This window comes from Myotis myotis, unplaced genomic scaffold, assembly GCF_014108235.1.
Source record: "Myotis myotis isolate mMyoMyo1 unplaced genomic scaffold, mMyoMyo1.p scaffold_m19_p_1, whole genome shotgun sequence".
Lineage (NCBI taxonomy): Eukaryota > Metazoa > Chordata > Mammalia > Chiroptera > Vespertilionidae > Myotis > Myotis myotis.
Window position 1 is genome coordinate 126,591,794 of NW_023416313.1, and position 25,693 is coordinate 126,617,486.

Sequence of the window (25,693 nt, forward strand, 5' to 3'; positions counted from 1 at the left end):
GAAATATGGTTGTATTGTGTTTGTTTCATAAAATTATAGTCTTCTGCAAAGATTCATTGAATGATTACTAATTCAATAGTTACTATTTTCTGCACATTATAATTTTTAAATTTTAGAATATCATATCTCTTTAGGTACTGAGATACCTGGTAAATTCAAAGAAAACTGTACTACTTTAAGATTATTCTAAATTTTTATTTTATTTGTTTTTTAAATTTGATTTTTTAATAGTTTAACATAAAAATATTTCAACCCATATTGTTTCACAGGTACTGTCTTTTTTGCTTTTAGAGAACATTTATTTAATGAAGTTGTTACAAGATGAAGCTTGTCAAATAAATTGTATCAATTTAGAATTCTCTTGAACATTTTACCAAATTTAGATGATGCTAGAATATAGGCACATTGAAGTCCCTTTCATACTGGTGCATAATACAAATTTAACTAAGTAAAAAAATAAAAGTTTCTCTGTTTAAATTAAATCTTGAATTAAATATTTCTGCCCTATACCGCTTTGGCTCAGTGTAGAGCGTTGGCCTGCGGACCGAAGGGTCCCAGGTTTGATTCCAGTCAAGGGCATGTACCTTCGTTGCGGGCACATCCCCAGTAGGGGGTGTGCAGGAGGCAGCTGATCAATGTCTCTCATCGATGTTTATAACCCTCTATCCCTCTTCCTTCCTCTCTGTAAAAAATCAATAAAATATATTTTTAAAAAAAGATTTCTAACTGACTGAGCAAAATGAAGCTGAAGTTTAGAGTGCTTGATTGAAAATGGTTCAGTCCTTTTGATGATTTTACAATGTGAGTCTTAAAAGTCTCAAAGTTTTCTAAGATGTAGTAAAAAGAGAAAACATATACTACTATGCCGAAGTTTTTCTTATTCAACATTATCTTTGTCACACAAAATATTTTAGTTCACTTTCTTTAACTGTGTGTGTGTGTGTGTGTGTGTGTGTGTGTGTGTAAATATTTATAAATATTTCTTGGTATGCTGCACTTCTTTGGTGGATGCAATTTTAAAATATATTTGCTTCTACACTGATTGCTGGTATATTATTAAAGTTCATATGGCACAGTTGTGAATTCTATGTAAATTACAGTCAAGTCCAACATTATTTTTGTTCCATAATTTTTTAATTAATATGAACATTGTTTTTTACTCTATGATGTTGTGCTTGAACAAAATTTGTTATTGCTATAAAAACAAATACAATCTATTCTCATTAGTCACAGATTCCATTTTGCAAATTCTCCTACTTACAAAAATATATTTGTAATCCCAAAATTAGTACTTATGAGCTTTAAGTCATTTGTGGACATTTGCAGAGTAAGAAAAAAAATTGTATTGTGTCACACACATTTTCAGCTTAGTAAAATAAAGCAATTCCCTGTCTTCTTTCAGCTCTGATAATTTAAATAAGCGTCCCTTTCCTGGTGCCACATTTTTCGCATTTTTATGCTTATTGGTGATTTCCCTTTTAAAAATAGTGCCCAGGCACAGTACTGAAGTGCTGTATAGTGTTCCTAAGTGCAACAAGGCTGTGATGTGATTTATTTTAAAAAGAAAATATGTTTTAAATAACCTCTGAACCACATTCAAAGGTTCAAGATGACTGCAGAGTAGCTGGAGGCTCTGGGCAGGTGCTCCCAGCCAAGGATGTGATTCACAGCTAAACTACAAAGCAATCAACTTGAAAAACCAATTGAAGTGTGGCTGATCTAAAATATTATATCTAAGGAGCACTGAAGTAGCCATGTAGAGACTGGTAACAGGAGTGGAGATGAGGAAAGGGAATGTCTTCTTGAGCAGGTGTTGTGGCTTGGGGGCTGGAGGGAAATCAGGGCTACAGAACTCCCTCCCGCTGGGTGTGTGGAGTCTCAACCCCATGCAGGGATCCCCAATGCAGAGCAATAGATGAAGGAAGAAGAGCACACGTAGCATCAGGCAGAGGGAATCAGGGGATTTTTTCTGCCTGGGAGGCTTGGAGGGCACCTTCCCAGTGAAGGAGAGCTCCTATTTATAAGCAGCCCCAGCTTGAGAAGTTCACTCCAGACTCGATCTTCTGGAGAGGCTGTGTAGCTGTGCTTGGGTTTAGCAAGGGGTCGGGGACTGTACCCAGCAGTGACTTTGAGGGATCCTCTACTTTCTAGAAAGGAATTGAGAAGAACCTGTCAGTGACTAAACTGTATAGCTTGGGAAAAAGGAACAGTCTCTCCCACCTTCAGCTCAAGGTTGGAGCCCCACCCACCTGTGGAGCTTCCAAGCCTTCCCTATCCTGCTGAGTTTGAGATTCATGGCCCACACTGCAGGGTTTGGGCCCTGAGTGGAGCTGGGAATTTCAGCCCTGCTTTTGCTGAGACCAGCTGTGCAGGGAGAATGGAGTCTGACACAAGGCTGATTTTCTGCCCGCTCCTGTTTGGTTGGGTGGAATGGGAGCAGCAGTGCTGCATGGAGGTGGGATTATTGGACGGTGTCTCCTAGGAAAGCTTTTGTCAGAGGAACAGATGGGCGAGTGCTGAGCTCTGTGATTGCATTGTGGGGAGGCAGACCTGAGCTTCCTCTGAATTCCAGGGCATAGCCCCAGGAAGGAGAGGTAGTGCCTGTTCTCCCCTTCTGCAAGTTGTGGGCACCATCCCCAACAGGAGGCTGTTAGGTTCACCCCTGTGATAGCCCCAATACCACTGCTGGGTGCAATTCTGTGGGGGATGGGAGAATGGCTCAGAGTAGGACAATCCAAGTGTGAGATCCTTAAAGGCTATTGTATGGGACCTGGAGGAAGTGCTTAGCCCCCTCCTACGTGCTGGGCTGGCAACATCCTCATTGGGAGACTAGGTCATTCCCATTGAACCCAGGGTGGCTGAACTTGCTGTTGCAAAGGATACTTCAAGCTGTAACCAACCAGAACCTACAGTGAGCTGCCTTAGGGGGAACAAGAGTTGGAGACTCTGGCAGAGAGTGAGGAGTTTGGCTTTGAAGGAAGAACTAATTTCCCCTCACAGAGTGCCTTACTGTGGAATCACCAAGCAGGGGACTAGCCTGAGCTAGGTTAGCCAGAGTTAGTCTACAAACTCTTTTCGGAAAGCTCTGGAGGAAGACCAGGCAACTTCAGGCAGGAGGCAGAGAAGCTGACAGGTACAGGCGGGCCTCAGGAGCTTCAGTGTGACCACAGATTTGTCCCCAGCCCTAAGATGGAAAAAGCCAACCCATTTACAGAGAGTATCACTCCCATGCACACACAGATCTGGTAGATGCAGACACAGACAGTGAACAGAGTGGTAGCTACAGATAGGTAGTCCAATGGCAGTTATATACAACTAGAGGCCCGGTGCCCAAAAATTTATGCACCCGGGGAGGGGGTTCCTCAGCCCGGCCTGTGCCCTCTCACAGTCTGGGACCCCTCTTGGGATGACCACCTGCTGGCTTAGGCCCGCTCCCTGGGGGATTGGACCTAAGCTGGCAATCAGACTTACCTCTGATAAGCTGGCAGCCTGGCAGCCCTCGGGGGATGTCCACTTGCCAGCGGGGAGCAGGCCTAAGCTGCAGTCGAACATCCTTAGCACTGCTGAGGAGGCGGGAGAGGCTCCCACCACCACTGCTGTACTGGCAGCCATCAGCCTGGCTTGTGGCTGAGCAGAGCTCCCCCTGTGGGAGCACACTGACCACCAGGGGGCAGCTCCTGCATTGAGCATCTGCCCCCTGGTGGTCAGTGTGTGTCAATAGTGACCAGTCATTCCCAGTCTTTCTGCTGTTAGGGTCAATTTGCATATTACCCTTCTATTATATAGGAATGCCTGGCCAGCCTGGGTGAGGGGCTGATGGCTATTTGTAGGCTGGCTATAGCCCCTTCAGGGTGAAGTTCCCCCCTGGGGTGCCTGGCCAGCCTGGGTGAGGGGCTGATGGCTGTTTGCAGGCTGGCCGCAGCCGCTTCAGGGTGGGGGGTCCTGCTGGGGTGCCTGGCCAGTCTGGGTGAGGGGCTGAGGGCCGTTTTCAGGCTGGCTAAGCCCCCCAGCGGGGACCCTTACCCCATGAGTGTGTGGCCAGCCTGGGTGAGGGGCTCATGGCTGTTTGCAGGCTGGCCACAGCCCCCAGCCACCCAAGCTCCCACTGGAGGCTGGCTGGAAGCAGGTATCTGGGATTTGTCTTCTATAATTCAAACTTTGTTGCCATGTGTGGAGGCCATAGCCAGCTCAGGGCAGGTGGGAAGCTTGGCTTCCTCCATCGCCTGGGCAACCAAGCCTCCTGCTTGCTCCAGCTCCATGGCTGCAGGCCGCCATCTTGGTTGGGTTAATTTGCATATAGTCGCTCTGATTGGCTGGTGGGCATGGCTTGGGGCGTAGTAAAGGTACGGTCAATTAGCATCTTTGTCTTTTATTAGTGTAGATATCTAACAGTGACCTGCAACTGAAACCCACTCCCAAAAGAACCCAAAACCAACACAACCAGTGGTGGACGTCAGAACACACCAGAACTCAACCCTTCTAGACATGCAAACAGCAAACCCAAAGGTGGATCCTGGCAGGCTCCAGAACCTGCTAGGAACAACCCCACCTATGGGGCAACACCTGCACAGAGTTGGGGGAAATATCCTCAGGCAAGGATTTAAAAAAATATTTTTTAAAGATTTACCTCTATAGACACCCAGCCCGAAGTGTTAACAGTTGTACCACTGAGCCCAACACAGAGAAATAAACACACAAGACAAAGCCAAAATGGAGAGACAAATCATCAGGTCTCAAATGAAAGAACAGGAAAAATCTACAGAAAAAGAGCTACATGAAATGGAGGCAAGCAATTTATCAGAAACAGAGTTAAAAATAATGGTTATAAGGATGTTCAAAACCATGAAAAATGACAGAAACTATGAAGCATAATCATTTGGAAATGAAGAATGACATATCTGAAATGCAGAATACACTGGAAGGAATAACCAATAGGCTGGATGAAGTTGTGGATCAAATGAGAGAATTAGAAGATAAGATAGAAAAAAAGTAATCAGAGGACAAAAAAAAGAAAAAAATATTAACAAGCAGGAGGACAGTTTAAGTGAAGTTTGGGACAACATGAAATATAAAAACATCTGCATTATAAGGGTACCAGGAGAAGAAAGTGAGTAAGGGATAGAGAAGCTGTTTGAAGAAATAGCAGAAAACGTATCTAACCTCATGAAGGAAAAAGTCACGCAAGTTCAGGAAGCACAGAGAGTCTCAATCAAGATGAACAGATAGAGACCCACACTGAGACACATCATAATTAAAATGGAAAATGTTAAAGACAAAGAGAGAACCTTAAGGGCAGTGAGAGACAGTTGCCTACAAGGGAGCTCCTATAAGGTTATCAGCTGATTTCTCAACAGAAACATGACAGACCAGTAGAAAATGGCATGAAGTATTTAAAGTAATGAAAAGCAAGATATGATAATAAGACTACTCTATCTAGCCAGGCTATAATTTAAAATTGACAGTGAAATAAAGATGTTGCCAGACAAAAAGATGCTAAAGGAGTTTATTACCACCCAACCAACATTGCAAGAAATGTTAAAGGGACTGCTAGAAGAAGATATATAGAGGCAGGAACAAAGGCATACAGAATAAAAATGGTAATATATAAGTATTTATCAATAATAACCTTATATGTAAATGGTTTAAGTGCTCCAATAAAAAAGACATAGGATAGCTGAATGGATAAGAAACTTGACTCATATATATGCTGTCTACAAGAGACTCACATCAAAACAAAAGACTTACACAGGATGAATATGAACAGATGGAAAACAATTTTCCATGCAGATGGAAATGAAAAAAGTGGGGGTAGCAATACTTATATCGGACAAAATAGACTTCAAAACAAAGACCATAACAAGAGACAAAGAAGGTCAATAGATAATATCAAAGGGATCAGTCCAACAAGAGGATATAACACTGGTAACATGTGACCCAATATAGGAATATATATATACGCCTAAGCAACTGAATAACCAGTTGACAGATCGCTATGATGCGCACTGACCACCAGGGGGCAGGTGATCAATGCAGGAGCTTCCTCCTGGTGGTCAGTGCACTCCCACAGCAGGAGCGCTGGTCAGCCAGAAGCCAGGCTCACAGCTGGAGAGCACTGCTGCAGCGGCGTGAGCCTTTCCCACCTCAGTTGCAGCGTTAAACAAGTGGCGGCAGCAGGCACAGTGGGGCCAGGATGAGTGGGAGTGGCATGGCACCCTGCCCCAGCTTGGGCTCTTCACCAGCCGCCTGCTGCTTCACACACTACTACATCCCTCAGGGGATGTTGGATTGCCAGTTTTGGGGCCAAAACTAGCAGTCCAGCATCCCCTGAGGGGTCCCAGATTGCGAGAGGGTGTAGACCAAGCTGAGGGACACCACCTAGATTATATTTAAAAACTCTTAGAACACTTTAAAGGAGAGATAGCCATACAGTCATAGTAAGGAACTTTAACGCCCCAATGACATCATTGGGTAAATATTCCAGGAAAAAATCAACAAGGAAACAGTGATGTTAAACTACATGCTATATCAAAGTCACTCAATCAGAGCACTAAAAATAAAAAAATAACTTAAAAACTGCAGAATATACCTTTCTGTTAAGTGCACATGGAACATTCTCAAAGACAGACCACATGTTAGTACACAAATTACATCTTAACACATTGCAGACCAGTAGTTTTATTTTTAGCTTTACCCAGTGGCCAAATAAGTTTCTATTGAATGAGTACAAAAAAATGTTTTACATAAATATTAAAGGCACACTTTAAAATTAAATACCCATTGAGAAACCAAGATGGCGGCATAGGTAAACACTGGAAATTGCTGCCTCACACAACCACTTCAAAAATACAACTAAAAGACAAAACGGACATCATCCAGAACCACAGGAAGGCTGGCTGAGTGGAAATTCTACAACTAGAAGGAAAGAGAAAAGCACACAGAGATTCAGAGGAGGTGTGGAAGTAAAGTGCAGAGGTATGGAGACGCATGTGGAAAGGGCTGGCAGCTGAGGACGCTGCGCACTCGGAAAGAGCTGGCAGCTGAGGAAACGGTTGTCTTTTTCGATCCGGAGGGAGTCTCAAGCTCCCGACTGCTCTGAACTCCAGTTCAGGACGAGTCTCTGGGGACTCAGACTCATACAGGGAGAAACTGGACTGTCTGGCATCGGTAAGAACTCGAGGTCGGCTTTCTCTCAGAGGTGCTTGCAGGGACTACTGGAACACTGGGATGCGGGGCCTCTTAGGGCAGGACTGAGGAGCAGCCATAGCTGTTTGCTCAACCCTGTTGATCCCCTGAGACCCCGCCCCACCGAAACAGTGCACAGAGGCTTTTGCATATGAAAGGCCTGGCCCTTTGCAATCTGAAAATTACCTGACAAACTGCAGCTGGATCAGAGAAACCCAGAACAACCAAAAGAAGGCCCAAGGCCCTACAGCAGCTTGCATTGCTTCACAGCTGGGCTCCTGCTGGGTAGCGTCAGGCAGAGTCTAAATTAGCACCTCCTTAGAGATCCAAAGCCAGTGTACCCAGTGGTCAGAGTGGGACCATCCAGATTACAACTCCTCAGATCCATAAGGGACATACTCAGGGGGCAGACTTAGTGAGCACCAAAGCCCCACTGAAGCAAGTCTTGCCCCATAAGGGTGTCTCCAGCACAAAAGTTCTCCCACCATAACCACAGCTGATTCTCACAGCCAGTTGGCCTGGAGGTCAATTCCTCCCAGTGATACCTACAGCAATCAAGGCTTAACTATAAGACTTGTAAAAAGCCCACAAAGGGGTGCTCCAAGAGTGTCCACCTCCGGTAACTGGGGAGGCTGATCCACTGGGCCCTATAGGACACCTAGCACACAAAGCTACTCTATCGACACAGGGAAGCAGCCAAAATGTGGAGACAAAGAAACAGGTCACAAATGACAGAAATGGAGGAAAGCAAACTACTGGATATAGAGTTCAAAACCATACTTTTAAGGTTTTTCAAGAATTTTCTAGAAATCGCCGATAAATTTAGTGAGACCCTCGAGGATATGAAAAAGAACCAAATAGAAATTAAGCATACACTGACTGAAATAAAGAATATTATGCAGAGTTCCAACAGCAGACTAGAGGATCGCAAGAATCAAGTCAAAGATTTGAAATACGAAGAGGCAAAAAACACCCAACTGGAAAAACAAAAAGAAAAAAAGAATCCAAAAATATGAAGATAGTGTAAGGAGCCTATGGGACAACTTCAAGCGTACATTCAAATTATAGGGGTGCCAGAAGAAGAGACAGAGCAAGATATTGAAAACCTATTTGAAGAAATAATGACAGAAAACTTCCCCTACCTGGTGAAAGAAATAGACTTACAAGTCCGGGAAGTGCAGAGAACCCCAAACAAAAGGAATCCAAAGAGAACCACACCAAGACACATCATAATTAAAATGCTGAGAACAAAAGACAAAGAAAGAATCTTGAAAGCAGCAAGAGAAAGAAAGTCAGTTACCTACAAGGGAATACCCATACGACTGTCAGCTGATTTCTCAACAGAAATTTGCAGGCCAGAAGGGAGTGGCAAGAAATATTCAAAGTGATGAATAGCAAGAACCTACAACCAAGATTACTTTACCCAGCAAAGCTATCATTCAGAATTGAAGGTCAGATAAAGAGCTTCACAGATAAGAAAAAGCTAAAGGAATTCATCACCACCAAACCATTATTATATGAAATGCTGAAAGGTATCCTTTAAGAAGAGGAAGAAGAAGAAAAAGGTAAAGATAAAAATTATGAACAACAAATACACATCTATCAACAAGTGAATCTAAAAATCAAGTGAATAAATAATCTGATGGACAGAATAAACTGGTGAATATAATAGAATCAGGGGCATGGAAAGGGAGTGGACTGACTATTCTTGGGGGGAAAGGGGTGTGTGGGGTGTGGGAAGAGACTGGACAAAAATCGTACACCTCTGGATGAGGACAGTGATGGGGGAGGTAAGGGCAAAGGGTGGGGTTGGAACTGGGTGGAGGGGAGCTATGGGGGGAAAAAAGAGGAACAACTGTAATAATCTGAACTATAAAGATTTAATAAAAAATAAAATAAAATACCCATTGCATTTTGAAGTTATTTATTACATGTTCTTACAATCTAATATCTTTTTAAAGTATGATACTTTGTAAAACACCATGTAATATGAAGCAAGAATTCTCGTGATCCATTCACAATGTGTTAAGAAGTTCAAGGAGATTGAAATTGTATCAAGCATCTTCTCAGTTCACAATGGCATGAAACTAGAAGTCAACTACAATAAAAACACTCAAAAACATTCAAACACATTGAGGCTAAATAGCATGTTGTTAATGAATGGATTAACAATGAGGTAAAGGAATATATAAAACCTTCCTGGAAAAGAAATGAAAATGAACACACAACCACCCGAAATCTATGGGACAGAGTGAAAGCAGTCCTAAGATGGAAATTCATAGCATTACAGGCTTACCTCAAGTAATAAGGAAAGGCTCAAGTAAATAATTTAAGCCTACAACTAAAAGAATTAGAAAACAACAAGAAAAGCTCAGAGTAAGTAGAAGGAAGGAAATAATAAAGATCAGAGTGGAAATAAATAACATGGAGATTAAAGAAACAATACAAAAGATCAATAAAACCAAGAGCACGTTCTTTGAAACAATAAACAAGATTGATGAACTTTTAGCCAGACTCATCAAGAAACAAAAGAGAGGATCCAAAGAAAAAAAATGAGAAATTAAAGAGTCGAGAAAAAGAAAAGACGGTGGTGTACGTAAATGCCTGTACTTGCCACCTCCCACAACCACATCAAAATTACAATTAAAATACACAACAACCATCATTCAGAACCATCTGAAATCTGGCTGAATGGAAGTCCTACAACTAGAGAAGTAAAGAAGAAAACACACTGAGACTAGTAGGAGGGTTGGAGGTATGGTGCAGGCTAGACTGTCACTCATGTGTGCTGCTTTTTACATCAGGAGGGAGATTGTCTCTGGGAAGGCTGCCTGTGAGAAGCAAGGGGTTCCAGGCCCACAACTGACTCCCAGCCCAGGCTCCCAGAGCTGGGAAAAGAAATCCCCATAACTAAAGGCTGTAAAAACCAGCTGAGATTGGAGCTCAGTGACACGGAAGCTGCTGGAGACTTGGGTGTTTCTTTTAAAGGGCCAGTGCACAAACTAAACCTACAAGGTCCTGCTTCCTCTGAGCTCCAGTTCCAGGGAAAGGCTCTGGGGGACTCAGACATATATGGGGAGGAACTGGATTATCTGGCTTGGGGCAGGAACTTGAGGGCAGTGGTGCTCACAAAGGTCATTGTTCCTGTGCTGGGACCTCCCCAGTAGCCAGGCTGACTGGCAGTCATATCTGTTTGCTCTGCCCTGGTGATACCTTGAGACCATGCCCCATCTAGTTTGCAGCCCCACTCAACCTGTTTGCTTTGGCTTTTGCATATGAATGGCATGTCTTTGCTTAGGCTTCAGATTTTGCTAAACTCTCTTAAACAAGCTGCAGCTGGGTCAGTGTTCCCCAAACCTATCAATAAAAGGCCCAAGACCCTGCACTAGCATGAGCCTGGCTTACTTCATCCTGAGCCTTGCCTGGGCATCTCCAAATCCAATACAAATAGCTCCTGCAGTGTAGTCCCAGGCAGTGGCTGACTTTGCACCTCCCTGGAGGACCTAGAGATGCTGGGAGCCGGTCCATGCTTGCTGTTTCAAGGGACCTGGCATATATGGCATACTGTTCTTAATATGTTTGCTCACCTTCTTGGCACTATGTGTTTTAACCAAGGTCTCTGAGAAAGGTTGTTTCCCCAGGTAGGGATTTTCCCCTGAAGTTAGGGAGGGAATAAAACCTCTTAACTAGTGCCAGGTGGGTAATTAATCACTTTAACTAGGAACAATCATGCTTAAGCTACATAATCTTTACTCCCTGGAATGGAGATAAGAAACGCCCTAACCTTTGTAATAGAGATTGATAGGATTGAATCAACTGGTATAAATACAGATGTAATAAGACAGCAAGAGACAGAACTTAGAATACGGAACCAAGAGAGACAGAACTTAGAATACAGAGCTTAGAACACAGAACCTACAGACAGAAGAACTTCGCTGGAGAGAACATGGCAAAAGATCCTGGACTGAACCTGACTACAGAAATTGGCAAGAGAACCTGACTAGAACCTGGTGACTGAACCTGGCTGGAGAACCTGGACAGAACCTGGCTGGAGAACCTAGCAAGAGAACATGGACACAGAACCTGGCTGGAGATCCAGACCAGAACTTGGCTGGAGATCCTGGCTAGAGATCCTGGCTAGGCTGCTGATCAACTGAACGCTGTCTCCGTGTCATTCCTTCTTCGCCGACTCCGTCCACACCTTTGGGGACCCCTGGACCCGCTGGGGTTGGACCCCAGCATAGAGACAATGCACTGGGTGAACAGCTTCAGACCATAGCAGATTACAACTCTTCACAGATGTAATGACACACTCAAGGGGCAGTCTCAGTGAGCACCAAAGCCCCACTGAAGCAAGTCCTGCTTCATAAGGGTATTTCCTGCACAGCAGCTCTCCCGTTGTAGCTGGGGCTGGTCCTCACAGCCAATTGGCCTGGAGGTCAATTCCTCCCAGTGACACCAGTAGCTATCAAGGTTCAACTACAAACTGTGTACATAGCCCACACAGGGACGCACCTAGAGTATCCAGCTCAGGTGACTGGGGAGGCTGAGCCACTGGGCCCTATAGGACACCTACTACACAAGGCCACACTATCAATTCCAGTAGACATAGCAGCTCTACCTAATACATAGAAACAATACAAGGAAGCAGCCAAAAATGGGGAGACAAACATGTCTCAAATGAAAGAAATGGAAGCAAGCAAACTTTTGAATACAGAGTTCAAAACCATGGTTATAAGGTTGCTCAAGGATCTTCATGAGATTTTAAAGGATCTTAGAGAGAATGTCAAAGACATGAAAAAGGACCTGTAAGAAGTTAAGCATACACTAACTGAAATAATTTACAGGGATTTAGCAGTAGAGTAGAGGAGTCTGAGAATCAAATCAATGATTTGGAATACGAGGGAGCAAAAAACACCCAATCAGAAGAGCAAACAGAAAAAAGAATAAAAAATATGAAAATAGTGTAAGGAGCCTCTGGTGCAGCTTCAAGGATACCAAAATTTGCATTATGGGAGTGCCAAAAGGAGAAGAGAAAGAGCAAGATATTGAAAACCTATTTGAAGAAATAATGATAGAAAACTTCCCCTACCTGGTGAAAGAAATATACTTATATGTCTAGAGAGCGCATGGAGTCCCAAACAAAAGGAATCCAAAGAAGACCACACCAAGCCCCATCATAATTAAAATGCTAAGGGCTAAAGACAAAGAGAGAATCTTAAAAGCAGCAAGAGAAAAGCAGTTAGTTACCTACAAGGGAGCGCCCATATAACAGTCAGCTGATTTCTCAACTGAAACTATGCAGGCCTAAAGGGAGTGGCAAGAAATATTTAAAGTGATGAATAGAAAGGACCTACAACCAAGATTATTCTACCAAGCACAGCTCTCATTTAGAATTGAAGGTCAGATAAAGAGCTTCACAAATAAGAAAAAGCTAAAGGAGTTCATCACCACCAAACCAGTATTACATGAAATATTGAAGGGTATTTTTAACAAGAGGAAGAAGGGAAAGGGAAAGGGGAAGGGGGAGGGGGAGGGGGAGGGGAAGGGGAAGAAGAAGAAGAAGAAGAAGAAGAAGAAGAAGAAGAAGAAGAAGAAGAAGAAGAAGAAGAAGAAGAAGAAGAAATAAAAATATGAACAATAAAATGACAATAAATATATGTCAGCAATTGAATCTAAAAATCAAAATAAATGAAATCTAATAAAAAAAATAAACTGGTGAATAAAATAGAATCATGGGCATGGAAGCAGTGAAACAGACTGATGAATTTCAGAGGGAAGGGCAGAAGGGCCGGGAATAGATTAACCAAAGATCTTACCTATGGACACAGTAAGGTGGTGAAGGCCTGGGATGGGTTAGGAACTGGTGGAGGAGGATAATGAGACTAAAAAAGTGGGACATCTATAATACTCTCAACAATAAAGATTTTTTTAAAAAGAAGTTAAAGAGGCAGAGTAACAACTGACATCACAGAAAAACAAAAGATTATAAGAAAATAATATGAACAACTATATGCCAACAAATTGAACAACCTAGCTGAAATGGACAAATTCCTAGAAACATAAAATCTTCCAAAACTCAAGCTGGTAGAATCAGAAAACCTTAAATGGCCAATAACAACTAGTGAAATTGAAGCGGTAATCAAAAATCTCCCAGAAAACAAAAGTCCTGCACTGGACAGCTTCACAGGCAAGTTTTACCAAACATTCAAAGAACTATAACCTGTCATCCTCAAACTGTTTAGAAAATTTAAGTGGAGGGAAGACTTCCAAGCTCTTTTATGAGGCCAGTATTATCCTAATTCCAAAACCGGATAAAGAGACTTCAAAAAGAAAATTACAGGCCATTATCTCATATGAACATAGATGCTAAAATCCTCAACCAAATGTTAGCAAATCAGATCCAGCAATACGTTGAAAGACCATACACCATGACCAAGTGGGATTTATTTCAGAAAAACAAGGCTTGTACAGTAGTCTCACATCAGTAATGTGATACATCACATAAACAAAATGAAGGATAAAATATAACATGATCATATCAATAGATTCAGAAATAGCACTTAATAAAGTACAACATGAATTTATGATAAAAATTCTCAGCAAAGTGGGAATAGAGGGATCATTCCTCAACATAATAAAAGCCATATGAGACATACCTATAGCCAGCATCGTGCTCAATAGGCTAAAACTAAAAGTGTTTCCCTTAAGATCATGAACAAGACAGAGGATATCTGCATTCAATATAGTACTGCAAGTCCTAGCCATAGCCATCAGATAAGGAGAAAAAATAAAAGGCATCCAAGTTGAAAAGGAGGTAGTGAAAATGTCATTATTCGCAGATGACATAATATTGTACACAGAAAAATTTTAAAGACCCCATGAAAACTCCTAGATTTAATAAGTGAATTTGTCAAAGTAGCAGGATATAAAATTAATATCCAGAAATCAGTGGCACTTTTATACACCAATAATTAACTCTCAGGAAGATAAACTTTAAAAACAATCCCATTTACCACTGCTACAACAGAAAATGATATCTTGGAAAAATCCTGTTCTCAGAAAAGTAGAGGACATTGAAAAATGAAGTACAGGAAGATACAACCAAGTGTAAGCATATACTGTCTTCATGGATTGGAAGAATTACCATCATTAAAATGTCCATACTACCCAAAACAATGCAATCCCTATTAAAAGAACAATGACATACTTCACAGATCCAGAATAAATATTTCAGAAATTTATATGGAACCAAAAAAGCCCCCAAATAGCCTCAGCAAACTTAAGAAGAAGAAAGTTGGAGGGATCAAAATACCAAATATCAAATATACTACAAAGCCATTGTAATCAAAACAGCCTGGTACTGGTACAAGGACAGGCATATAGACCAATAGAACAAACAGAGACCCCAGATATTGACCTATGCCATTATGGCCAATTAATATTTGACAAAGGAAGTAAGAGCATATAATGGAGCAATGATAGTAATGATAGTCTTTTCAATAAATGGAGTTGGGAAAATGGGACAGGTACATGAAAAAAAAATAAACTGGACTGCCAACTTACACCATACGCAAAAATAAGCTCAAGCCTGGCCAATGTGGTTCAAGAGGTTGAGCATCAACCTATGAACCAAGAGACTGCTGATTTGATTCACTGTCAGGCCACATGCCTGGGTTGTGGGCTTGATTCCCAGTAGGAGGCATGCAGGAGGCAGCAGATGAATGCTTCTCTCTCATCAGTGTTTTTATCTATTCCTCTCCTTTCCTCTCTCTAAAAAATCAATAACATATTGAGAAAACAAAACAAAACAGAATAAGCTCAAAAATGGATGAAAGACTTAAATGTAAGTTACAAAACCATAAAAAATCCTAGAAGAAAACAAAGGCAGTAAAATCTCAGACATCTCACATAGCTGCATTTCCCCCAATACATCTCCTAGGGCAAGAGAAACAAAGGGAAAAAAAATAAACAAATTGGATTACATCAAACTAAAAACCTTCTGCCCAGCAAAGGAAAACATCACAAAATGAAAAGGGAATCCACTGTATGGGGAAACATTTACCAATAATATATCTGATAAGTGCTTAATTTTCAAAATATATAAACAATTCATCCAACTCAACACCAGGAAGATAAACAATCCAATTAAAAAATGGGCAAAGGACCTAATAGACAGTTCTCCAAAGAGGATATACAGATGGCCAATAGACATATGAAAAAATGCTCAATGTTATTAATCATTGGAGAAATGCAAATCAAAACTACAATGAAGTATCACCTCACACCTGCCAGAATGGCTACCATCAATAAATCAACAACAGCAAGTGCTAGCAAGGATGAGGAAAAAAGGGAATCCTTGTACACTGTTGGTGGCAATGCAGATTGGTGCAGCCACTGGGGAAAACAATAAAGAGTTTCCTCAAAAAATTAAATATGGAACCGCTGTTTGACCCAATAATCCCACTTCTCTGGGACTATATCCTAAGAATCTCCAAACACCAATCAGAAAGAACATATGCACCCTTATGTTTATGGCAGCACTATTTACAGTAGCTAAGATCTGGAAGCAGCCCAAGTGTCCATCAGTAGATGAGTGGATAAGAAAACTGTGATACATCTACACAATGGAATACTATGTAGCAGTAAAAAAGAAGAATCTCTTACTCTTTGAGACAGCATGGAGGGACCTGGAGATTATTATGCTCAGTGAAATAATCCAGTCAGAGAAACACAAATATCACATGATCTCACTTATATGTTGAATCTAGTGAACAAAAGAAACTGAGGACCAAAATAGTTCCAGAAACATAGATGCATGGAACAGATTAACAGATCTCAAAGGAGAGGTGTGTGGGCGGCATGGGAAGGGATTAACCAAAGAATTTATACCCATATATGCATAGCCCATGGACACAGAAAATAGTATGGGGAAGCCTAGTGCGGGGTGGGTGCTGGGTGGAAGGTACAAAGTTGGGGAAAATGGGGGACTTCTATAATATTGTCAACAATAAATTTAATAAAAAGCTTCATTCAGGCATGAATTAATACTATTGACTGTGAGTTCAATGTTATTGATTCAACAACTTATATTAAAGTGTCTTTAGAAATACACATAAAACAAGGTTATGTTTAATTAGTTGATGAAATCGTTGTGGCCAAAGCTCACAGGAGCCTAACTGTATTTCCTCTAAGAGCAATGGTTTGCTTTTCATAAATTCAGAGTTCATGGTGGCTTTATAGAGGTTAGTTACTTTGAATAATGAAACGGTCTATAATTTTATCTTTGTTGTTGAACATTTTTACTCAGTTTAAGTAGCAATTACAGCAATGACTGGTGTTTCACGTTTGACAGAATGAACTTCCAAAAGCTTTACTTTGATGGATTATGTGAAAACAATTAAACAATTATTGGAATTAACTGATTTTTCTAGTTGATATATCTCCTGACACTGATAAGAAGCTATCATCATTTAAGTGTGAATTTCTTCTGCTAATAGAGTCAGCAAAATATCAGCAGTCACTTAACTTTGACTGTTTAAATAAGATAATTTGTAATCATAGCTGACTAAGAAATGTAAAGAACAGTCTTTTTCTATTTTTATTGTTGACACTATTACAGATGTCCTCATTTCCCCTCCCCTTTCCCACCTCTACCAGCCCACCCCCACCCTCCTTCCCTCTGGCCATCACCATACTATTGTGTGTGTCTATGGTTTATACATATATATTTAAAGAACAGTCATTTGACCTAATTGGAAAGCCATGCTTTATAAAGTAATATTTAAAACATCTTCTCCATATGCTTTTCTTGGTGTAATCAAGCTAGGGATAAGCAGGGGCAGCAGCATTGAATATTTCTTCGACCTTCATCTAAGACTAAAGGAGTCAGTTTTCCCTGGCTACTCCTGAATGCTCCTCTTTCTGTAAATGACTTGGATGCTATATTTGAGGATGAAGTTATAGTTACAGCCCATCAGTTACAGTCCACCCAGGGATGGGCTACTGCTCAGGGCCTTTCAGATTTAACCACATGTTAAATGGCACTAGGTTCACTGCACATGCATTTCACACTGTTCAATGAGATTATGACAGAACCTGAAAATAAAAGTCCTGGCTTATTATAATACTACTTTTAAAAAAAATCACTAGAAAATGGGAAATTCAGGACAAATAATAAATTGGTTGAGACAGTGGACATAATTTGGTACTGTCTCAGGCAAACTGTTACACATAGATACTTTGCCAGACACTTTTTTCAAAAATCTCCTAATCCCCAACCCTTATTATTTTCCCTCAAAAAGACTGTGCCCTCAATATGATTTACTTGTTTATGACTGTTTAGTAATTTCCACAGCATTATGCACATGGAAAAGAATGTGAAATATCCTTCTTAGTCAGTTTTTATTCATTGTGGCCTTTTTTTCTATAACCTTTTCTATTTATCTTAAAACTTTTATTAAAATTTGCATGCCTTTATTTTTTCTGAATATAAGTCTTTTATTAGATATATAATTTGCAAATATTTTTTTATGTTTATTTAGAAAGTTCTGTTATCAAGTTGCTTGCAATTTTTAGTTACTGCCATCGCCAAGATGTTTCACATCTGACACTTTTATTACATATTTAAATATGAAAAGGGTAAATTGTATTTCACTCATAACTTTGACCAAAACACTATATATGGCACTTGCTTGCCTTTTGCTCCCCCGTACCATTTGTGAACTTCCATTAGCATCAAACCAGAAATCCTCATGTAAACTTTAAAACACTAAAAACATTACCTTTAGGAACCACAGAAATTTTAAAACAAAACAACTGTTATGCATGTAATGAAAAATACATGAAGGCTAAATCTGGTGAATCTATAGAATGTCATTCCTAAGATCAAAATTTTTTCCAATAGCCATTTCAAAATAGGTCACCATAAAGCTAGGCACGAGTGTTGCTGCTATGTGTCAGGCAGACAAAAGGTATCTTATTTGTTTTAGAACTGAATATTCTCAACCTCATACTACAAATACTCAAGGACACCTGCTATACTTGGCACTACAGGACAATTCAGTTTGAAAGTGGAAGGTGTTAAAGCCTGAACTATACCTCGACTGAGGTTTGGCAGAAAATTATAACTCCACTCTAATGGAAGCCATAGCGAAACCGATCAAAGCCTAAACTTCAGCAGATATTGGCAATGTGTTGTTATTCAGCAGCTTTCAGCCACAAACCAAAGTCTGCAGAAGGACTCAGATTTCCAAGAACTTCAACACAGCATCAAGATTGTTCTAATTCCTGTTGTAAACTATTTGAAAAAACAAAACAAACAGAAAACAATAAAAAAGACAAAAAAGCATTAAAACAGCAAGTCTTTTGTATATCACTGTAGCATAAGCTGCTTGAGGTTGTCATGAAGAATAGTATCCTTCGCGTCACGGAAAACCAGGCGGATGTTTTCGGTGTTAATAGCAGTGGTGAAGTGGTGGTACAAGGGCTTCTGCTGCTGGTGCCGGCGTTTTTTACAGAAACACTCCACCAGGAATTTTTGGACGTCTCTTAAGCAGTGGGGATCCCCTTCAAATTCTAAGAAATAGTCTTTGATGCTCACAATTTGCACTTTCTCCTCAAGCAAATCTGTCTTGTTTAAGAAGCGAATTATGGAGACATTGCTGAAAACCCGGTTATTGACGATTGTTTCAAAAATGTTCAGAGATTCTGTAAGGCGATTGGTCAGTCGGTCTTCCATAAGCACCTGGTCAAATTCACTTGAGGAAACAAGGAAAGTATTGATGTCACACTGTCGAAGCACTCAAACCAACGTTTCCTTTCTGATCTTTGACCACCTACATCGACCATTTTAAAGGGAACATTTTTAATTTCAAAGTCGTATTCATGAATGCCTTTGGTGGGCCTTCAGGCAAGCAGAATATCTTGTTGTGATGGAACATAATTTGGTTCTCCAAGTTTATCCAAGTTATCCAGGAAATATTTTACAGATTCACCCAGTTGAAATTCTCGACGTCGGTCATAGGCATTCTGTATGCCGCTGTCTGCCCATAACGCTCTTATAGCAGGAAGATATTGTAAAAAAAACTCGAGTTTCCACCAGTCCCTGGGCCACCAAGGGGGAATGGGTATCAAATGACATAATCTTGTCTCCATTGAGTTGGTTTGAGTTATCTCCCCAAGGAATATGAAGCTTCTCTCGAGCATCTGCCAGCACCCTCATACCTTTGATCACGTTGCTGTAGATGGTGGGGCGGAACTCCCCGCGCGCGCGCTCCTCGAAGTCCTGTCTGTGGATGATCCGCATCTGCTTCAGGAAGGTGGACTTGCCACTCTCGCCCACGCCCAGTAGCAGGATCTTCACCAGCCGCTTCACGTAGGTCTTCTCCCGGGACAGGCATTTGTCGATCTCCTTGGACTTGCGCTGCTGCTCGGCCTCGCCGCTCGTCAGCACGCAGCCGGGGAAGCACACCGACAGCACGGACCGCGACGGCAGGAAGTCTGCCATCTTGCCGCCGCCCATAATTTGCAAATATTATCTCCTATTTGTTAGCATGACTTTTCATTTTCTTTTTTTGTTTTCCTTTTTATTGAATCCATGGGGGTGACGTTAGTTAACAAAATTGTAGAAGTTTCACATAATCTGTAAACTATATTGTGTGTTCACCATACCAAGTCATGTCTACTTCCATCACCATTTATCATCCCATATGCCCCTCCACTTTTCCCTCCCCCCTCTCCCCACAGCAGTCACCACACTGTTGTCAGTGTCCATGAGTTTTTTCTCCTTTTTTCTTTTTGCTCAATCCCTCCAACCATCCCCCAGCCTCCCAACACTCTCACCCCCACAGCTCCCAGTCTGCTCTCTATCTATGAGTCTGTTTATTTTGCTTGTTAGTTCATTTTGTTTCCACATGAGTGCTATCATATGGTACACGTCTTTCTCTGACTTGCTTATTTCACTTAGCATCATGCTCTTCAGGTCTATCTATGCTGTCACAAAAGGTAAGATTTCCTTCTTTTTTTACAGCTGAGTAGTATTTCATTGTTTAAATGTACCATAGCTTTTTTTTATCTACTCATCTACTGATGGACACTTGGGCTGCTTCCAAATTTTGGCTATTTTAAATAACTCTGCAATGAACATAGGAGTGCATATATTCTTTTGAATGAACGTTTTGGGTTTCTTCAAATAAATTCCCAGAAGTGGTATCACTGGGTCATAAGGCAGTTCTATTTTTAATTTTTTGAGGTGACTCCATACTGCTTTTCACAGTGACTGCACCAATCTGTATTCTCACCAATAGTGCACAAGGGTCCCCTTTCCTCCACATCCTCTCCAAACATTGATTTATTGACAATAGTTATTCTGACAGGTGTGAGGTGATATCCACTGTGGTTTTAATTTGCATTTCTCTGATGATTATTGATGTTTTCATATGCCTGTTGGCCATCTGTATGCCCTCTGTGAAGAAATTTCTATTCAGGTCCTTTGCCCATTTTTTATTTGAATTGTTTGCTTTTTTTGGTATTGAGTTTTATAAATTATTTATAAATCTTGGGTACTAACACCTTATCAGATGTATCAGCAAATATGTTCTTCCATTGAGTGGGTTGTCTTTTCATTTTGATAATGGTTTTGCTGTGCAAAAGCTTTTTAGTTTTATGTAATCGTATTTCTTTATTTTCTTCTTTTGTTTCTCTTGTCCAAGTAGATATATCAGAAAAAATATTACTGTGAGAAATGTCTGAGATTTTACTGCCTATGTTTTCTTCTAGAAGTTTCATGGTTTCGAGTCTAACATTGAAGTCTTTATTTATTTTTTATTTTTTTAATATATATTTTTATTGATTTCAGAGAGGAGGGGAGAGGAAGCGAGAGATAGAAACATCAATGATAAGAGAGAATCATTGATTGTCTGCCTCCTGCACACCTCCTACTAGGGATCGAGCCCACAACCCAGGCATGTGCCCTTGACCAGAATTGAGCCCAGGACCATTTAGTCCACAGGCCGACACTCTATCCAGTCAGCCAAACCAACTGGGACTAACATTGAAGTCTTTAATTCATTTTGAGTTTATTTTTGTAGATGATGTTAAAAGGTGGTCTAGTTTCTTTTCTTCTTTTTTTTTTGCATGTAACCGTCTAGTCTTCCTAGCACCATTTATTGAATAGACTGTCTTTACCCCGTTGTATGTTTTTACCTCCTTTGTCAGGTATTAATTCTCTATAAGGGTATGGGTTTATTCCTGGGCTGTCCATTCTGTTCATTGATCTATATGTCTTTTTTTTTTATGCCAGTGCCATGCTGTTTTGATTACTATGGCCTTGTAGTAATCTAAGGTTGATGTAAGATAGGGAAATTCCTCCACTTTTTTCTTTTTCTTTTTTTCAAGATTGCTGTAACAATATGGGGTCTTTTGTTGTTCCAAACAAATTTTTGGAATAATTCTATGAAATATGCCATTAGTATCTTGATAGCATGCCTTTGCTTTTAAAGATATATAATTTATATATATAATTATTCTCCCTTAAATTAATTCTTTTAACTTAATAAAAAATTACATAGTAATTAAAAATGAAATTTTGGGATGAAAAGAAAGTAGTTTTACATATATTTGAAAAAAATGGATTATCTGAATATGATTATAATAATACCTTATATTCTATTACAGGATTAATTGAAAGAATTTACCACATATCTTATGACTTTTTACTGGAACATTGAGAGATAGGTAAGTGACAAGCATTTTTTGAAGAAATATTTCTGAAAATAATTTGGTCTAACAGTTTCCTGACTAAGTGAGCAATGCAGATTTACCTCTTTTCTTCTCAATGAAACATTAATAGAAATGTCATGTTTATATTAATTGTAATGTAACATTTTCCTATCATCCAATAAATCATATTTTCCAAGGAACTGTATTTTTATAATAATTATAATTAGGACATTGGTAATAAGACACACAAGATTAGCATGTTCTAAAACTTAAAGCACTAAAAACATGTCATTAAATGCAATGTGGTACCATACATTGGATCTTAGAACTGATAATAGACATCCATGAGGAAAATCCAAATAAAGTCTATAGTTTAGTTAATAGTAATGTACCAATCTTAGTTTCTTAGTTTTGATAAAGCCATGGTTATGTAAGATGTAAACTGGGTGAAGGGTATATAAGTTCTTTGTAATATCTTTGCAACTTTTCTGTAAATCTAAAATTATTCCAAAAGAAAAGTTTTTTAAAGCAGAAAAATATCAAGGTTTATTGATTTGAAATTATAGTTTATAAGTGACTTTTCTGTATAGTAGTTTGAAAAATTAAAATTATTATCTTTTAAAAAATCCGAATTTCATGAAATAGAGATTTAGGGAAATATGCGACTATAGTTTTCATAAGAGGTGTGGGACTTTATTTTTTGGATAGTGGTATGGTGCCTATGAACATCTCCTTGTACTTGGCTACAGCTTTGCTCTGAGTCCTTCCAGGTACTTGTGTGTTCTTCAGTAGTTTAGTACAGCACTTTCTGTTATCACAAGCAGGCCCTTTAAATGGTTTCCAGAACAGTTTTCTTTTTTTAATGTACTGTTAGCGACAAAAAGATTAGTGATGTGACTCAGTGGTTTGGAGTTGAGACTCTCTTAGTGTAGTTTGGTTCAGTCACACTTACTTGAGCTTGTAGATCAAGTACTAGATACAGATGACCTGTTGTTGTTAAAGATCATGAATAAAGATGAGTGTAACTCTTAAATAACCATTTCTGTAATTGCACTAAAATAATTTAGTGCTATCAGATAATAGAAATGATCAGTTTCCAAAATGAACTCTAGCAGTATAACTCTTTTAAATTTCTATAAATATTAAAAGAGTTTAAGAAGGGAACTCTGAAACTATTACATAACTTTTCATTTATAAAAGTAAAATAGCCATGCTGGCCTTATAAATGGTTTCCTGCTTCTATTGCCAACTTTAATGATTTTAGTTAAACTTAAATTTCATACAGGGAAATAGAAATACACTATATTTAAAGGATATAGACATTTACAACAAGAGACCTGGTCCTGAATGACTCTTACAGAATAATTGTTAGGCTTGGAAAGTTCTGTTTTTGCTTGATATTTATTTAGAATTGTTATCAATCTCATGTTAATAGAATTCACACCTTTACTTCTTAGTTGTGTAACATAACTGTGCCAACCTTGGTAAAAAAAGTTTAGAAAAATGGAGAATTTTTTTTTCAGGATAGTTTAAATGTTATTGATTATATACCAGTTTATACAACTAAAAAAACCCCAAACACCCTTTTTATCATTCTTCTATGCTAGAAGAGCATTAAAAGTGTTGCTTTTAGAGACATGCTTTATCATTCAGCTGACTGTCACTTTATGATAATCTAAAGTATAAATGAAAATAGTTAATATGTATTGAGCACTTTCTATGTACCAGGCACTTTATTTACAATGATCTCATTTAATCTTCACAAACACCTATGAGATGTTTAGAATTCCCTGTATAGCTGAGACTGAAAGAGTAACCCCCTAACCCTGAGGGTATGGGGCAGAAAGAACAAGTGCCCCTGGTGGCTGTACCTACAGTTTGGTTCATAACGTTACCAGCTTCCAGGAAATCCTGAATCCTTGGACGCATGGTCAACTTCAGATACTTTAGTTCAGTGGTTCTCAACCTGTGGGTCGCGACCCCTTTGGGGGTTGAATGACCCTTTCACAGGGGTCGCCTAAGACCATCAGAAAACACATATATAATTACATATTGTTTTGTGATTAATCACTATGCTTTAATTATGTTCAATTTGTAACAATGAAAATACATCCTGCATATCAGGTATTTACATTATGATTCATAACAGTAGCAAAATTACAGTTATGAAGTAGTAACAAAAATAATTTTATGGTTGGGGGTCACCACAGCATGAGGAACTGTATTAAAGGGTCGCGGCATTAGGAAGGTTGAGAACCACTGCTTTAGTTCTTCTGGATAAAAGGATGTCTAATCACACTTGATAACCGAGATTAGATTTTCCCATGGGGTAACTAGTCTGAAGTACAATCTCCTATTCTCTGTTTCAACCTTGATCTGGCTCATTCTGCAGTTCCCTAATACGTCAGTTGTTCTCTGTCACCTAATTAATTGCTGAATACTCACTTACTGTGTGCTTCATTGATCATATGCCAAAAACTTTTGGCAGCTCTGGGGAATATGATCTCAATGTGTCTCCTGGTCAGTGTTGAGCAACTAAAAGTTGTTAGTTGGGGTGAGTACTTGGATCCAGAAGTTAGGACACATGCCAGAGGTTAGGGATAGAACAATTGAGCAGCTGACACATAAAATGCAGCTATCCAGACTCAGTCAATAGGTGGGAGTCAGAAATGGAATAGGCACATGACTTTGAAAGGTGGTTTTTGAAGAAGATTGTGATGACTGGCTATGGACTTCATAGTTTGTAGATATAAAATAATTTCAATAGCTTTTTGAGTAAGAATAAGTTAGCAACTTATTCATTATAGTGCTTATTACGCTGAATAGAAATCTCTCTCTGTAACTTCCCCATCTAGCTGTGTCTTTCTGTAGTTCTAAATCTCTGGTCCCTCTTACACTTGAAAACATAAAATACATATAAAATTTCCCTTGCTATCTCCTCTTCTTGTTCTCCAAAAGTTGGCATTCTTCAGGGCCCAGTCCTTGGCCACCTTCTACATTTATTCTCTATGTGATCTCATGTGGTCCTTTGCTTTAAGTGCCACCTGTCCTCCCAGACTTACTTCTTTGCCTTGATCTCTCCCATGTATTCAAGGCTCATATCTATGTTTGCCTAGCCAGGTTCTCTTTTTGAAAGTCTAATAAGCATTTCAAACTTAACATGTTTGGATTCCCCTCCCAAATCCTGTTTCTGCCTCCTACTCCTTCATCTCAGTAAATGATCCACCCAGTTGCTCAGGTTAAAAACTAGATCTTTGACTTTTCTCTTTTCTTCTTAATCAACATCCAGCCCATCAGTAAGGCTTATATGTCCTCCTTTCAAAATATATATCCCAAATCCCCCTTTACTACTGCCAAGCCACTACTACTACTTGAATATAACTTATAATTACCATTATACATTCCTAGACGATAGTAATAACTGGCCTTCCTTATCTCCTCCTTGAACCTCTCCAGTTAGTTATCCATGTGGGAACAAAAGTGTTTTGTGTTTTTTTCTTTTAATGTTAAGCAGTTGCTGTCATTCCCTTTTCAGAACTCCTTAATGGCTATCCATCAGTATAAAACCCAAGCCTCACCATGTTTTACCAGACCCTACATGCTCCTTGCTGATTTTATATCCTACCATTCTGTCTTACTCACTTTGTTCTAGCCACAATTGCCTTCTTGTTTGTTTTTTTTTAATTCTCCAAGTCCATTTAGAATCAGCTAAATCTCTCCTACTCCCCTACCCTACACCATTATTCTAAACAGTCCAGCCTCTAGCCTTTTACCAGTGGAGGTGGATTTA

General features: G+C 39.7%; 1 protein-coding gene and 1 pseudogene across 4 annotated transcripts in view; one reads left to right on the plus strand and one right to left on the minus strand.

Moving 5' to 3' along the window:
- Positions 1 to 25,693, plus strand: part of ZNF438 (zinc finger protein 438) — a 228,261-nt gene that overhangs the window by 61,340 nt on the left and 141,228 nt on the right. For all 4 annotated transcript variants that reach the window (XR_004974255.1, XM_036351540.1, XM_036351550.1 and 1 more), the window contains exon 2: positions 21,859 to 21,918. The gene's annotated coding sequence lies outside the window, so the exon portion shown is untranslated. The remainder of the gene's footprint in view (positions 1 to 21,858; positions 21,919 to 25,693) is intronic.
- LOC118676912 lies at positions 18,432 to 19,690 on the minus strand (annotated as a pseudogene).